The following is a 15,762-nucleotide window of genomic DNA, read 5'->3' as shown; positions in this document are numbered from 1 at the left end:
ATATATATATATATATATATATATATATATATATATATATATATAGTTAGCCAATGGACAGTCCTGTCCTGCCTAGACTGATTCACCCAGATCAAGTAGTATTCATGATGGAGAGACAAGCGTCCGATAATACAAGGGGAATAGTTGATCTGATTGAAATGGCTAAACCTAAAAAGATTCGGGTGATGGTTTTGAGTCTAGATGCTGAAAAGCGTTTGACAGGATAAACTGGCCTTATTTAAATACCACGCTTGGAGTGTTTGGTTTCTTGATGACGAAACTCGGAGAACAATTATTATAAGAATAAATTGATAAAAACTTAGTGGTCTTGGTTGTCTTAGTGGTTTTGGTGGTCTTTGTGGTTTTGGTGTTCTTCGTGGTCTTGGTGGTCTTCGTTGTCTTGGTGGTCTTCTGGGTCTGTGTGAGGTTAAGTAAATTCTGCAGCTGTTATAATCTGTCTGATCTGTGTGGTCTGTGTGGTGGTTGAAATGGGCCAATAGAATTCTGTTGAGGAAAAGGAGGGTGGCGAAAAATTTACGCCAAATTATAATATGATGGGACAGGCTCCTTATATAGTGGCGGCTTTTGTGAAAGGTTTACATGCAGAAATTGGGACGCAAGTACAGACTGTGGGGCCTATGCAGAGAGCAGCGATTTTTAAAATTGGAGAGGGGAATAAAAAGTAGGTTTAATTGAGAGTTTTATTCTCCATATGCAGAAATGGGCGAAATCCGCTATTTTTAGCATTACTGCATGTGGAGAATTGTAAATGAGGAGATGCGCGCAGCTGAAAGGGGAAAAAAAAATCGCGCATTTTTTTTTTCCCCTATAGCCGGCGAGCTCCTGCTTCTTGCCAACTTTAGTTGGCGGAGAAAATTGACGAAAATCGCGCCAAAAACAGCCGCTAGATGGCGAGCGCGCCTTTCTGAATTTGGATATTTTTCAGACTGGCGAGATGTAGGTTCTCGCCAGCCGTGCGGCGAGATTTATAAATAGAAAAAAAAAATGGCGCTTTTTTCATACCTCGCCATTTTCGGCTGTTTTTAGCGCAATTTTCGCCGGAAAATGGCGAGATTGTTAATAGCGCTGCTCTCTGCATGAGGCCCTAAGGGCCTCATGCAGAGAGCAGCGCTAAATTAAATTTCGCCATTTGTGGTCTTCTGGGTCTGTGTGAGGTTACGTAAATTCTGCAGCTGTTATAATCTGTGTGATCTGTGTGTGATAGTGCTCTTACCCTGTATGGTTCTACGTCACTGAGGAAGCTAATTTGCGAAACGCGTCTGACGAACTTTGGACATCACAGGCCACCGTACAGAAGAGTGAGAGCACAATTCCAGTTTGGTCAGCACTGCGACCGGAGCGCATGCGCAGAAGGCGGGAGCTGCGGCACGGAGAGTGACAAACGGGAGGAAATCCGGTCTGTGCATGAGCACCGGAAGACCCCCTGCTGTTTACTAAACCCTTGCAATAACATCTAACCAACTGGAGCAGAATCCACATCGACAGTCAAAGACTCTGGAAGACGGTCTGTGGAGTCTGGAGACACCTCCTCTCTATGCCATTATTTGTTGGCCGTTTGTGAGATTCCAATCTCTTTTTAAATTTTTTTGTTAATAAAACAGTGTTATACTATGTTCCCTTCTCTTCCCTAATTTGAGGTATCATCAAGAGGTCCTCCTTATCCCCACGGAAGATATGCTATCCCAATGTAAGTGTGTTCCCAATAGAAACCTATGCATTTGTTATTGTACCCTAACCACTCCTGATTGTGGTCCCTCTCTCTATTTATATTGCATGTGTCCCGGAGTCACAAGTGGAATCACCCGCCGGAGGATCCCCTTTTTGCTTGAGACTGTCACATATAGAGGTTGGTGAATCACCTCTAAGAAACTCTGGCAGCAGGTTTACATTTTGTGTGGGACTGAAGTCTAGAATTCACTTAAACACGATTGGCACAATTATTTTCTTTTCTTTTAAGGTTACCCACATGTCAGGCTCCTGCAACACCAGCCCAGTGAACCTCTTCCACATGCAGATGAAGGGCTCAATGGCCAGTATGTACAGTTGCCTGGATAGGGGGCATCCTTGAAATACTCCCAGGCGTAATGCCAAAGGTGCTGTTAGGGTCCAATTAATCTTTACCAGACAATCTGCAGAAGCATACAGCATCTATCACACCATTTCACTTGGGGGAGAGCGACAAATTTTGCAAATCGTTAACTCTGTAACATCTCTACCTGTGAGCGCAAATAAGAAATTATAATAATATAATTTAGCATGTTTTACAGATTCCTCCAACATCTAAGACTGATTTTGTAATTTTGTAATTCTCTTAGACCTTTTTATTGCTAAAAAAAACCACACAAAAAATGTAAACATAAAATATCACTAGTTATTTATCACCGCTATTGAATGAAACAGAAAGTCTGTGATTGTCTGTGTTATAATGTGATGTGCTGCTGGAGCTGATATTCGTTAGTAACAGACATTGCTTATTAAAGCCTCTCTAACAGTCTGTATATTGGCCCATGGGTGTTTCTGTTTGGGATTGGGAAGGAATTCTTGGCTCTGTAATTATTGGGCACTGTTCTGTCCATCTCTGCTTCTGATCATTTATTTAGCCTCTATTTGGTAAGAAGAAGGATGCAGGGCATTTAAATAAAGTGCTCAGGTCAACACATTTTATTCAAATTACCCAACATTCAGGTCCACAAAGAAACATTTTTCATGGGGAAAGATATTAGAACAATACCTATTTTACTTTGTATTTGTGTAATGTGGATGAGTATAACTTTCTATGAACAGCATTTCTGAGAGGTACACGCACTCACTATGTATCCTTCTCCCCCCCCCTCTTTTTTTTGTTAATCTTGCTATATTTGATCATTAACTGTATATCCTATAGTTAAATATTAGGAGATGCTAAATGACTGTGTTACATTAAAATAGACATCACATATTACTCAGAAGAAACAGTAATAATGTTTATTAACATTTTATTGACATTTATTAATTTGCATAAGTCCTTAGAAAACCTTCTGCATTTATTTTATTCCCCATGTGATTAGGTGCAGTTGAAAGCCACATGAAACATTTCTTGAACTCCAGCCAATGCACCGAAGCCCATATCACAGGCGATGGGAGAGGTGCAGCCTTTGGCTGCATAGTCGTCTTCCACACCATCTGTAATAAAGTGTTTAATATATTCTGTAATAACAAATATTGATACCTACACAGTGATAGTGTAGAGAATATTCTGCTATGCACATAGACACAGTATACAGAGGTAGCAGTTGTCCACATACCTAATGTATAGAATTGACATCATGGTCATATAGTTCTACTCTTCTTATTAATCAAAAATAACATTGACCCATGATCAAACAAGTCTCCCTGCCCCTCCCATTAGTTACAAAGTAAAACAGCATTTCCTGTATAAGACTCCTGAATGTGAATAAGACGTTATACAATTAATTTCAGGTCACTAAAACAAGGGGTAAAAGAGTGAAATACAAGAAACAGAGAAGCCCCAATGCATCCAATGCATTAAGACCCACCTTAAGACACACTTGCTTAAAGACGCATATGAGTAACACCGTGGCTAATACTATACACGATACATAAAGCTTTGCCCCCTGCAGACGCACTTACCTGAACGCCCTCCTACTGTCTCTGTACATTCTCCCCACCAATTAGATTGTAAGCTCCCCGGAGCAGGGACTCCTCTTCCGAAATGTTACTTTTATGTCTGAAGCACTTATTCCCATGATCTGTTATTTTTATTATTTGTTATTTATATGATTGTCATGTGTATTACTAATGTGAAACGCTATGTACACTAATGGCGCTATATAAATAAAGACATTCAATACAATACAATATCCAATATGGGAATTTCTTTAGTTCAATACTATGGGGCCTATGATCTAAGCTCCGGGGAAAAAATCTCCAGTTTTGACAACGTTGCTATCACAGTATTCACAAAGCCAGAGTTCCTGTGATAGCAACATTTACAAAACTGGCCAATAGCCAGCGACGTGATGATCTCCTCTCTGAAAAGGCCTCACCTGACAATTTATTTCTGCTGCAGAGAGAGAGCCACCTCTCCCTGCTCAAATCTCGCCAGAGATCAATTTTTTTTTAATATAAAATGTAATACTAGTGTACAGTATTCTAGCAGTGGGTCTCCGAAGCAGAATCTCGTTGAATTGAGGTCTGGGGACCCCCTATTTGCAGAGATACAGGCCCCGTTATGGGGTTCCGGTATCTCCTATGCATTTTATTTCCATGGTCACGTGACTAAGGACATTTAAAATTGTGCCAAATGTGGTGAATATAGAAGGCGCTAACACCCTAAACAGTGCTTATTAAACAAATTGTGACTTATAGTGATAATGGTGCAAAAATATAAAAAAGCAAGTGTAAAATCAATATTAAAGTGTCACCCCCCTGCTTCTACCCTCCAGTGGGGTTGTCTTCACTCTTCCCCAAAATGTAGAACTGTTTTCTCACGATACAGGGGGAGCATGGGGGATAAAACATTAAAAAAAGAACAAATCTACTGTAAGTGCAGATGTACAAAATAAAAGGGAATATTATTTGGCAACACTGTAAGTGTGCATTTTTAAGAGTTTTATAAATGGTTTGAATTATCTGATCTGTGCTATATGCGTACTCTTTCTTCATGCTTCGGAGACCCCCTCAATAGTGTTAAGTAATAAAGATCCTATGTTAGTGAGTACCAGCGTGTCTCTGAGTGCACCTCTATTTATCTGATTGTAGTTTTGAAGAATCCAGGACTTGAGAGATGACTGTGCTGGGCCTTTGATGAAGTGGCGGCTTCAGTTGTTACTTAGTGAGTACTCACTACTGAATACTAATTCTCTCTTCATGGTGACATTTCAGTGCATCATACAGTAGATAAAAGCTCACTAAAGTGTGCAAGCAGTCTGGAGCATGATACAATTGTTCAATTCCTAAGAACTATTTCTATGCAATCGCGTGTATGGACATTTCTTAATTGCTTTACGATTTGATCAAGGAGAGATCTCTTTGTCTCATTCCTTTGTCCATAATTATATAGGGGTTTAACAGGTTAAAAAAAGTTGCTACAGTTTAATTATTTTTCATTAGTGGAAAGTAGGAGATGTAAAAGACTGACCCAATACCTGCTTCCTCATGTGAGCTGCACATTAGTAGATTGAGAATAGTTACCTGGGTCTTTTCCTCTCCCCCTGAATGCAAAACATCTGTCCTCCGGACCTCTGCACATGATCTGCCTGTCACTGGTACATGTCTCCAAAGTATTGCTAAAGCAGGATGGACATAGTCTTCCGCTCGGCTCCCCGGTGTCAGGAGGCACTAATAACCAACAGTATTAGCAGAGTTATATTCCTAAATGCCTACAACTTATATTACATTTCTCTAATAAATGTGTAATTATGGGTAGTTATTTGGCACTCATATATTACTAAAGTTCTCCAATTAATATATATATTAATGATAAGGTATTTTGCAGGTTTTATAGCAAATTCTCACTCAAAAATGAAGTTGGTCAGTACAGAACACTATTAAATGCAGAAGATATTTACAGCAGATAATAGTGTAGAATTATGTGGTCAAGCATTTCTGCTTTTTAATATTCATATACTGTAGTGTTTTAATGACTAAAATAGCTATACTATTAAGTGAATAGACTAATTCTAATCATGATATAATTAATAATGTATAACATGGTTGGTTGGTTTAAATAATAATAATTATTATTATTATTATTATTATTATTATTATTATTTCATGAAATTGTTGCAATTTGTTTGAAAAAAAAAATTAACAAATAATTTTAGAAATTTGGCAAAGACTTTTTTTCATATTTCTAGATGTAACGTGCATCATATTTGCACAATACTTACTATAATCTTATTGGTTCAAAGTATAGCCAAAGTCCAGCCTTGAGAAAGCTATGATCGAAACATACATCGGCGGTGGACGTGATGACGTCACTAGGAAGTGTCTCAGATCGCTGATCTGAGTAAACCCGTTTCTTTAACTACTAAGCGGCAGTGGATCAATATAATACCACTTTTTAGACCTCACAAACTTATTATAAGCAGCAATCCTCATCGGTGCCATCCATGGGGGAATGTACAGCAATTTTGCTGGTTTTTGGCACCCTTACTGCAGGTAAATGACCAACCTTCTATAAACCGTTATAAGAATAGTAAGCGGTAGAGTAGACAGTTGTTTATTGGATCGGAATGCTAAGGTAGCGAACGGACAGCCAGTCAGCTGCTTACGTCGTATAATCAGTGACCCTGAGCGAACCATATACTAGGCTCACTCGGGGTCCAACACGCATATATATGAGGGAAAGGAGTATCACTTATACCTTTTCCAGTACCCACGGGTATACGAGCTACCAGTCGGGCAAACAGCTGTTCACATAACGGAACACCAATGCAGGGTGAATTGAGAACCTCTCTACAAAGTTATCAAACCGTTATAAGAACAGCCAGTGTTTGAGCAGACCATTGTCTATCTGATCAGAACACTTAGTAAGCGAGCGGACAGTCAGTCAGCTGCTGAAGTCGTGTAATCAGTGACCCTGAGCGAACCATATACTAAGCTCACTCGGGGTCCAACACTCACATATATGAAGGAAAAGAGTACTAATATTACCTTGTCCAGTATCCAGAGTTATCAGTCGGGCGAACAGCAGTTCATATAACAGAACACAGAGTAAGGGTAATTAACCTGTCTACTAAGTAACAATTAGCTCGTGAGCAGACAGTTGTTCCACTGGACAGGAACGCTGAGCAAGTGTGTATTCCTATACAGGCTCACATCCGAACAGATAAGCACCCAGCTGTGCCAATCGTGTTACTAGAAACCCTGAGGGAGCCATATTTTAGACTCACCCAGGGTCCAAAAACATATGTATACATAAGTTAAGCGAGTAGTGTAACTATCTCGTTATAGGATCTGATGATATAAGAGTCAGCATTCGGGCAACAAGCAGTGCAGAAGATCGGAACACCGAGCCAGTGCATGCACATACACAGGCTCACATTGCATAAACAGATACTTACCTTGCAAAACGTGTCTTTATAAACCCAGTGTGAACCACATTCTTGGCTCACACAGTGGTCTATACACGTACCTGTGTACACTCGTACTGCTTTATCAGATACACGGAGCCTAGCAGGAATATCTCCTTGGTCTCACTCCACCAGTCACAAGCACATGAGTGATGGTAGAAAACTGTTCTGTAACGGTTAGACTCAGTACTAACTGAGGATTAGACTTTACCTACACCTACATGCAGAGACTATGGGGCCTATTCAGTAAGCGTCGATAAGGCACTTATAGTCCACTTATCGGCCAAAACAGCTACTCATATACAGTAAGCCTCGATAAGTGGGCGATAACGGCCTGCATCGCCGAAAAATCTTATGACCAAAATCAAATCCCCAATTGAGCGGCGATAAGCCACTTATCAACAATTTTCGGAATGATCATAAACTCACGCGATTCTAGTAGCCGCGATTCGCCTATCGCCGTCAATCGCCGCCTATCACCGCCCTTAAAAGGTGATCTTATCCCCAAATCAATACGCCTCAAAATTTTGGCAGATTGGTGGGGAGATGCGTCGATGAGCAGCGATAAGTGGGGACTTCGAAAAAATGTGGCCTTTTTCCTGCATAGGTTTGATGATGGTACCGATTAATATATTATCAGTCAATGTTCCCCCCCAAAAAATTAAAAAAAAAAAAACATCCAATGAAAAACCTGTAAAAAAAAAAAAGACATTTACAAACATTCAATATATTACTTACCATTAGAAGCGCTGGCCCTCCGACTCCCGGGGAAACAGGAAACTCACGTACCTTGAAGGCCTCAAACAGCATCCGATGCTATCTGCCATGAAGATCCGGATCAGGTACCCAAATTTTCTTTTTTCTTTCTTTAATCACCTTCTTCTATCTTCACATCTTCTTCTTGTAATCCAAAAAGCCCCATGGTAGATCCAACCGATGTTGTCTTGTCGTCTTCTATGGCTCAAATGAGGCGTCAAGGCCTTCTATAGGGCTTGTGACGTCACATTATGCCTCAAAATGGTTTAACAGCCACCTGATTGGCTCAAGAAGCCGGCGTCACATGGTATTTCAGCCAATCACAACCATTTCCACAATCTGATTTGCTGAAATACCATTAGATGCCGGCCATCTTGGATTTAGTGACGTCATCTTAAAGGCGAATGAAGCCCAGCCATTCTGATTGGCTGGCATAATTCCCTTTAAGTGACGTCATTTTAAAAAAAAAAAATTAAAGTCGACACATGGTTTTAACAGCCAATCAGGTGGCTGTTAAACCATTTTGAGGCAAAATGTGACGTCACAAGCCCTATTTAAGGCCGTGATGAATCATTTGAGCCCAAGAAGATGACGAGACAACATCGGTTGGGATCTGCCATGGGGCCTTTTGGATTGACAGATGAAGATATAAGATAAAGAAGATCAAGAAATGGTGACAGATGAAGGTAGAAGAAGGTGATTAAAGAAAGAAGATTTGGGTACCTGATCCGGATCTTCATGGCGGATGGCATCGGATGCTGTTTGAGGCCTTCAAGGTACGTGAGCTTCCTGTTTCCCCAAGAGTCGGAGGGCAAGCGCTTCTAATGGTAAGTAATATATTGAATGTTTGTAAATGTCTTTTTTTACAGGTTTTCCATTGGATGTGTTTTTTTTTGTTTTTTTTGGAGGGGGGGGGAAACATTAACTGATAATATACTAATCGATACCACTTTAGGTTACAGATCAATACATTATTAGGACAATATTTGGGGGGCATTTGTGGCTTGATATTGCTGCTGTTTTTTGCAATGTTAGTTTATTATGTGGATGTAATTGTTTGATATTTTTCAGCTTGATTGAAATAAAATGTTGGCAATTGTTTTCTTTTTTAATGAAGGATGAATTGTATTGGCTAATGCGTTTAATGGTTGTTTCTGATATGTTTTTATTTTATTTCTTTTGTAGTTTAATGTTTCAATTAATTCATTAATTTTGTATTAATCGGTTTCATTGGTTATTGTTACTATTAATTTCAAGTTGGTTTAGTAATTAATTGGTTTGATTGGTTACTGTTTGAAATAATTCTGAATTGTTATAGGAATTAATTGTTTTGATTGGCTAATGGTTTTATTAATTAATTGGTGATCTTGTTATTGCTTGTATTCATTCGATTAGCTGGCTACTGTTTTTATTTAATGAAGTGTGTTTTTTTGGATTTTTTAAATGTTTTATTATTGTGTGTTTGGTGCATTAATGTATTGTGATCAGGGTACCCATTGAGTGCTATAGAGGCTTATCATGCACATATTATTATTTTATGGGTATGATGTACCACTATACTACTCAATAGGTACAGGTTGGGTATAGTCAGCCCGGGGTGGGTGCTTAGGCCTCCTGGGTGGGTAGAAATCCAGTCAATGTAGGTTGGTGCAACGCAAAGCAAAAAAGGTGATGGCAGGTCTGGCAAAATATTTCTTTATTGCAGGGACATAAAAAACGGAAGGCTGCAACCTTCTACGCGTTTGGTGCAGGTAAATTGCACTTTATCAAGAAGTGTGTTAACATGGTATACATCACCCTATAAATAGGGACAGTCTGCCGATTTGGCGCCCAAATCACTAATTGGTAACCTCATGTTAATTAAGGATATAACATATAGCTGTGTGAGCATCATATAAAAGCGGCTGAATACCTGTTCACACTGCGAAAAAAGAGCCTCCAAACCCACCTGCTCGGTGACACGCACCGCAGGGCAATGGAGGGCAAAATCTCGCGAGATGCGCCTCAAGCAAGCCACGTTTTTCTGCGCATGCGCAGATCGATATTTCTCAATAAACAGACTCAGATCCCGCGGATTGATGCCACTAAGGTCCTAAGTACTCGCGCATGCGCCAACATGCTCTAAGTGAATCTTGAACATATTGAAAATAAGGTGTGACCACCCACACAACGGGGATGTCCATGGGAATGCCTCATAAACCTATACAGACACCCATTGACATGCCCCACTGAGGGGGGGGGGGGAGTGAAAGGAAAAAGGGATGGAAAAGGAGGAAAAAGGGGAAAGAGAAGGGAGAAGAAGGAGGGAAAAGGAGGAAAAAGGGGAAAGAGAAGGGAGAAGAAGGAGGGAGGCGGGAGAGGGAAGGAAAGAGAGGGGAAGAGAAGGGAAAAAGGGGGGGAAAGGGAGGGAAAGGAGGGGGGGGGGTGAAAGAAGAAGGGAAGAGGAATGGGGAAAAAACACACCAACCCTGAGATATATTTAAGGTCTAGATTGAGAGCCTGATCAGGCAGACTGTACCCAATATATACAAAAACATACATAAATTGTGAATTTAAAAACTATTTTTTTTTATAATAATCAAACAAAATAAAACATTTTTTGAAACTAACTTATACCTATATTAAAAACATATGAGCAGCCTACCTGAAGTACAGAGGATGAGTACTTAATTAATTGTACATATAATTTGTTTAACAAATCATGAAAAAAGAAGAAAGAAGAGCCATATACAGTAATGCATATTTAACTTATCCATAAACAATAATGTGGTTCTACTTGGAGAAATGTGTTCACATTGCACTAGATATTGTTTGTGTTACCATGAATAAAAATTACAAATGCAATAATTTCACTCAATCCGAACCCTTATTTGGATGTTCATTTTCTATAAACCTGTTTAGTCAAAACATGAATACAAGATTATTATTGTTAAACACAAGGCAATGGTAAACTCAGGAGAGGTATGACTAAAGATAGTACTAAGATATCTAACAATGATTCACTTCAAAAAATGATTAATGCTCCATTCAATGTTGATTCCATCTGGAAACCGGGTTTTAAGCATGAAGATCCAGAATGACTCTCTACAATCTAACCGTTTTACCAAGTCACCGCCCCTCATTTTTGGTATGATTCTCTCAATTCCCATAAAGGAAAAGTTCTCAGTGCCGGGTGGGTAGCGGGGCAGGGTGGGGGCAGGGTGGGTTAACCCCTTAATTACTGTAGCGGTTATTAACCGCTAAAATGTTTAAGGGGTTAGGGGCCATTAGAATGTCTTTATTATGTATGTATGCTTTCTGGCAATGGAGGACAGAGGGACCTGCTGGTGTGGTAAGTAGAACTTTATTTATTTACTTTATTGATGCATTCTAATGTTGTGTTTAATAATGGGCAAATAATCTATTATCCATATCTGGATAATACATGTAAACCCCGTTATAACGCGACCCGTTATAATGCGATTCGGTTATAACGCGGTTTTCCCATGGCTCCCGCACACACTCTCACTGCAACCACTGCACACACACTGCTCACTGCTCACACTTCACACTGCTCACACTGCACACTGCACACAGCACACACTCTCACTGCACACACTGCACACTGCACACACTGCTCACTGCACACACTGTTCACTGCACACACTGTTCACTGCACACACTGCTCACTGCACACACTGCTCACTGCACCCACTGCACACACTCTACACTGCACACAATGCACCTCACATCACTCCCACCCCCCCCCCCCTGCAACTCACACCACGCTCCCCCCTCACAAAGAAAACAGAGTCGGGCCCCACAGCCCATTTCAGAAGCCCCCCCAGCCCATTCCATTTCAGCAGTCCCCCCCATATGTCAGCAGCCCCCCACCCCCCTCCTCCCATGTCAGCAGCCCACCCCCCCTCACATGTCAGCAGCCCAACCCCCCTCACCTGTCAGCAGCTCACCCCCCCTCACATGTCAGCAGCCCACCCCCCCCTCACATGTCAGCAGCCCACCCCCCCTCACATGTCAGCAGCCCACCCCCCCTCAAATGTCAGCAGCCCACCCCCCTCACATGTCAGCAGCCCACACACACACACACACACACACACACACACACACACACACACACACACACACACACACACACACACACACACACACACACACACACACACACACACACACACACACACTGTGCTGATGACATCACTCACCCAGTTTCCCGCTATCTCCGGAGCAGATCTCTTCGGCTGATGCCTCTCCTTGGGGTTCCCCTGAGCTGTTGGCAGGCAATGTAGGCGCCACCTCACCCTCCCTCACGGAGCAGTGTCGGCCATCTTGCTCCCGACTTGCCCCGGATTGAAGCCTCTTCCTGCGGCTGTTGGTCGCGTTTGTAGGGAGGGGGGAGTGGGAAGCCCCCTCCACACACACACACAGTGGAGTAAGGGGGGAAGCACCAAGACTCGGCTCTCAAGCCTCCCCGCCCGTTCGTGCCCGTCAGCTTCCCCCTCGCAGTCCGCTCGCATCGAGCGGGCAAGCACGGGAACCACCACCACCCCACCCACGTGCACAGCCGCGCAATACAACCCTCCTTTCCCCCCACGCACGCCCATCTCCCACATCCAAGGTGGCGGAAACCCCTTCAGAGGACACCCCGGGCATTGGACACTCCCGATCAGGCGCGCGGCGGCCATTTTTTAAAAAAATTAGCGCGTTCCCGTTACTAACGCGGTGGTCTCGGGGTGGACCCCGAGCACCGCGCTATAACGGGGTTTACCTGTAGTTATTTTGCCCATTGCCCATTACTGTGTGGGCGGAGGGGGGATTGAAATGTTGGCCATGTTTAATTGTTAACATACAGGGTTGGTACCTTAGGTCTGCGGGGACCTCTGGAGACCACCTGAGGACTCCCCGGATGCCCATGGGTATAAGGCTGGGGACCCATGGGGGACACCTGCGGGGATGAACCGGTGGCCCCACAGCTATGAGGGCCCCGTGAACCGTAGGGACAACCAGATCCCTGTGGGAATAATCCGAGGACCCTCAGACACCTGTGGGGCTGACACAGGGCCCCCCAGACACCCGCGGTCCCACCCGTGGAGTCCCCATTTGGGGCCCACGGTGACCCGCAGAGACCACCTGGAGGACCATGGTGCCTTACGGTGACCACCCGTAGGCCTCCAGACACTGTGTGCTCCCTCCTCTGGTGCACTGTGGGGCCTGCGGACACCCGTCGGGACCACCGGGGACTTCCGTAGGTCTGGGGTATGAATCATTTATGTTAAAAAATAAATAATGGTTTTACATTGTATGGGGACCCGGGAGGACATGTATTGATGTTTCTTAAATATTTTTTTTATATATACATTTCTTTCATAGTGTAGATGTGCAGGGGGTCTCCGGAGCTGAACTGCGTTGGTTTTATGTCCGGGGACCCCCTGCTTCCCAAGATACAGGCCCCATTATGGGTTCCGGTATCCCTCTGCATTTCAAAGCAGAGGAGATACTGGCACCCCATAAAGAGGCCTGTATCTCGGGAAGCAGGGGGTCCCTGGACATAAAACCAACGCGGTTCAGCTCCGAAGACCCCCTGCACATCTATACTATGAAAGAAATGTATACTAAAAAACATAATTTGCAGGCGAGATTTTCACTGGCAGAGGCGGCTCTCTCTTCAACAGAAATGTATCGCCGGGTCAGGCCTTTTTAGAGGGTCGATGCTATCGCTGGCAGCAAATCGCTCATTTTGGGAATTTTGCTATGAACGGTAATGAGGGCTTGCTGAATACCGTGATAGCGACGCTCAAAAAAACGGCGATTTAAAAGCCATGAAGATAATTTTTATCAACCTTTACTAAATAAGGCCCTATTTCTTTGTTTTTTAAAATTCGCTTATTTAGTCAAGGTTTATAAACTTACACATTGAGGACCATTCGTCGTTTTCCTCACAACAACTTTATTTTAAATTAGAGCATAGCTCGGAATAAAGTTTACATTTTAATACAACTAATTATACATAAACCATACTGTGTCTCAGGTACTGTACCTACCCTGAGCCTCAGGACTCAAGTGTCTCTCTAGTCTCTAAAACCTACATACTGAGTGCTCTCACATACAGGTTCTTCTCTCTCCTAAGTCGTATTGGTTCAAAGTATTCTGAATTCTCCCTGGATTACAGGATGGGATTAATAAAATGTCAATAGTTGCTCTTTGGCAGAATGACTATTGCCGGGATATGTGTTTTAGCCAGAACTGTAACATGACCATAGCTCAATGTCTAAATAATCTTGCACATTCTATTCAAAAAAATACTGTGAATTCCAACAGTTTTCTGATTATTTTATGAAAATATTCTGAAGGATGATGACAGTAATTTTTAAATAACAAAATGAAGGACCTTTTCTGTATATGCTGGAGTGGCCAATCAGAACGTTTTCAGATGAAATTCCCCACTGACTTCAATAGAGAACATTGTTCGAAAACTGCACAATCAACCGCTCTGACATACATAGAATTCACACCTGAGACAAAAAGTAAGTAGGCTGAGAGATAAAGGTAGAATAAGATTTGAATTCCAATCTCTTTAAATGTTATGTTATGCACACTGTGTTCAGATATGTCCAATAATTGCATTGCATTAAATAAGAGACAGGTTGTTGCAGTGATTTTTCTTTTAACTTTGGTACTTTTTTCCATCTCAATTATAGTAATGGCCCTCACTCTACAAGCTGCAATAGTGCTGATCCTGCATTATCGAACGTAAAACCCTAACCGTAAAAAACTTGAATGGTTTTTTCCATGCTTTGTAAAATTATTTTATTTTTACAATTGAGCTATTTATACTGTGTATTGTATATCTCTTTTTTCTAGATTTCAAACAGACACACTTACTCTCATAATTATTGGTGTTGCAGTTATTCCCAGAGCAGCATTGGTAGTTCACCCGTATATGGGATTTGTCAGTAGTGGCGTAGAGCACCGCGTCACAAGGTAAGTCTCGGGCGCAACCTTTGTAAATTCAGTGATGAATACTTGAACCTGTGGTGAGAGAGTTGGGTAGGAGAGGGGAGTAATCAGTAATAATAATATGCTGCATCTGTTGGAAGAGCTCACCCCCTTCTCACAAGCATTACCACAACATTCCGAGAGACGGATTGCAAAATCTGAGAGGATACTTCAGCGTCCGTAGTTCAAATCCTCTGTTAAATCAAAAATCGGGAGATTGATGACTTCAATTGAGTAGTGTCTCCAGCTGTATACTGTATATATCATCTCAAACCTGCTTCCAAATAACTTAGTGCCTCTGCTCAAGTAGGGGCTCACCTGAGGCACCCTGGGAGATATGCTAATGGATATGCAAAGTATATTAAAATGAGTCACATGATGACTCACATCCCAAAACCTCCTAAAATAATTGACATAAGAACCATATAGAGTTAATAAGCTAAGCACTAACATATTCTGCCTCATGGTACAGTGGGGGTACTGAGTGACATCAATTACAGAAACAGAATGACATAGAAATAAAGGCAAATAAGTACAAACAGATACAGGAGGTAATGAGGGCTCTGTTTGTGAGAGCTTACAGTCTGGAGGGAATGAGGGACAATGTTGAAACAAAAGGTGAAGTGACAGCTCAATGTTAGATGGAGTGTGATCCAAATGCACAGCTGGATCTAGTAGGGTTCACATAGCATGGAGTTTGGTCCGTTTGACTGACTGGTACCAATAGGATTGGGGGAGTGGGTGGATGTTAGAAGTTTACCACATTTGCTTCCTTGAGGTGAGTTGAAGAGAGTTTTTAAATGTCTGAGTACTGGGGAAGAGTGTAATAGGGAATTCCAGCGAGAAGGGGCAAGACGGGGAAGTCTTGTAGGTGGAAGTGGAGGAGGAAGTAATACGGTAGGAGGAGAGGTGGATG

General features: G+C 42.1%; 1 long non-coding RNA gene across 1 annotated transcript; it reads right to left on the bottom strand.

The window, feature by feature from the left end:
• Nucleotides 1–3,044: 3,044 nt before the first annotated feature.
• Nucleotides 3,045–14,874, bottom strand: LOC142496602 (uncharacterized). Its single transcript, XR_012802066.1, has 3 exons — nt 14,733–14,874; nt 5,215–5,361; nt 3,045–3,183 (listed from the first exon to the last, which is right to left on the bottom strand). It is a non-coding gene; the product is annotated as an uncharacterized LOC142496602 (long non-coding RNA).
• Between the last annotated feature and the right edge of the window lie 888 nt (nt 14,875–15,762).

This window comes from Ascaphus truei, chromosome 6 (assembly GCF_040206685.1).
Source record: "Ascaphus truei isolate aAscTru1 chromosome 6, aAscTru1.hap1, whole genome shotgun sequence".
Taxonomy (NCBI): Eukaryota; Metazoa; Chordata; class Amphibia; order Anura; family Ascaphidae; genus Ascaphus; species Ascaphus truei.
This window is presented reverse-complemented; position numbering and strand designations above follow the sequence as displayed.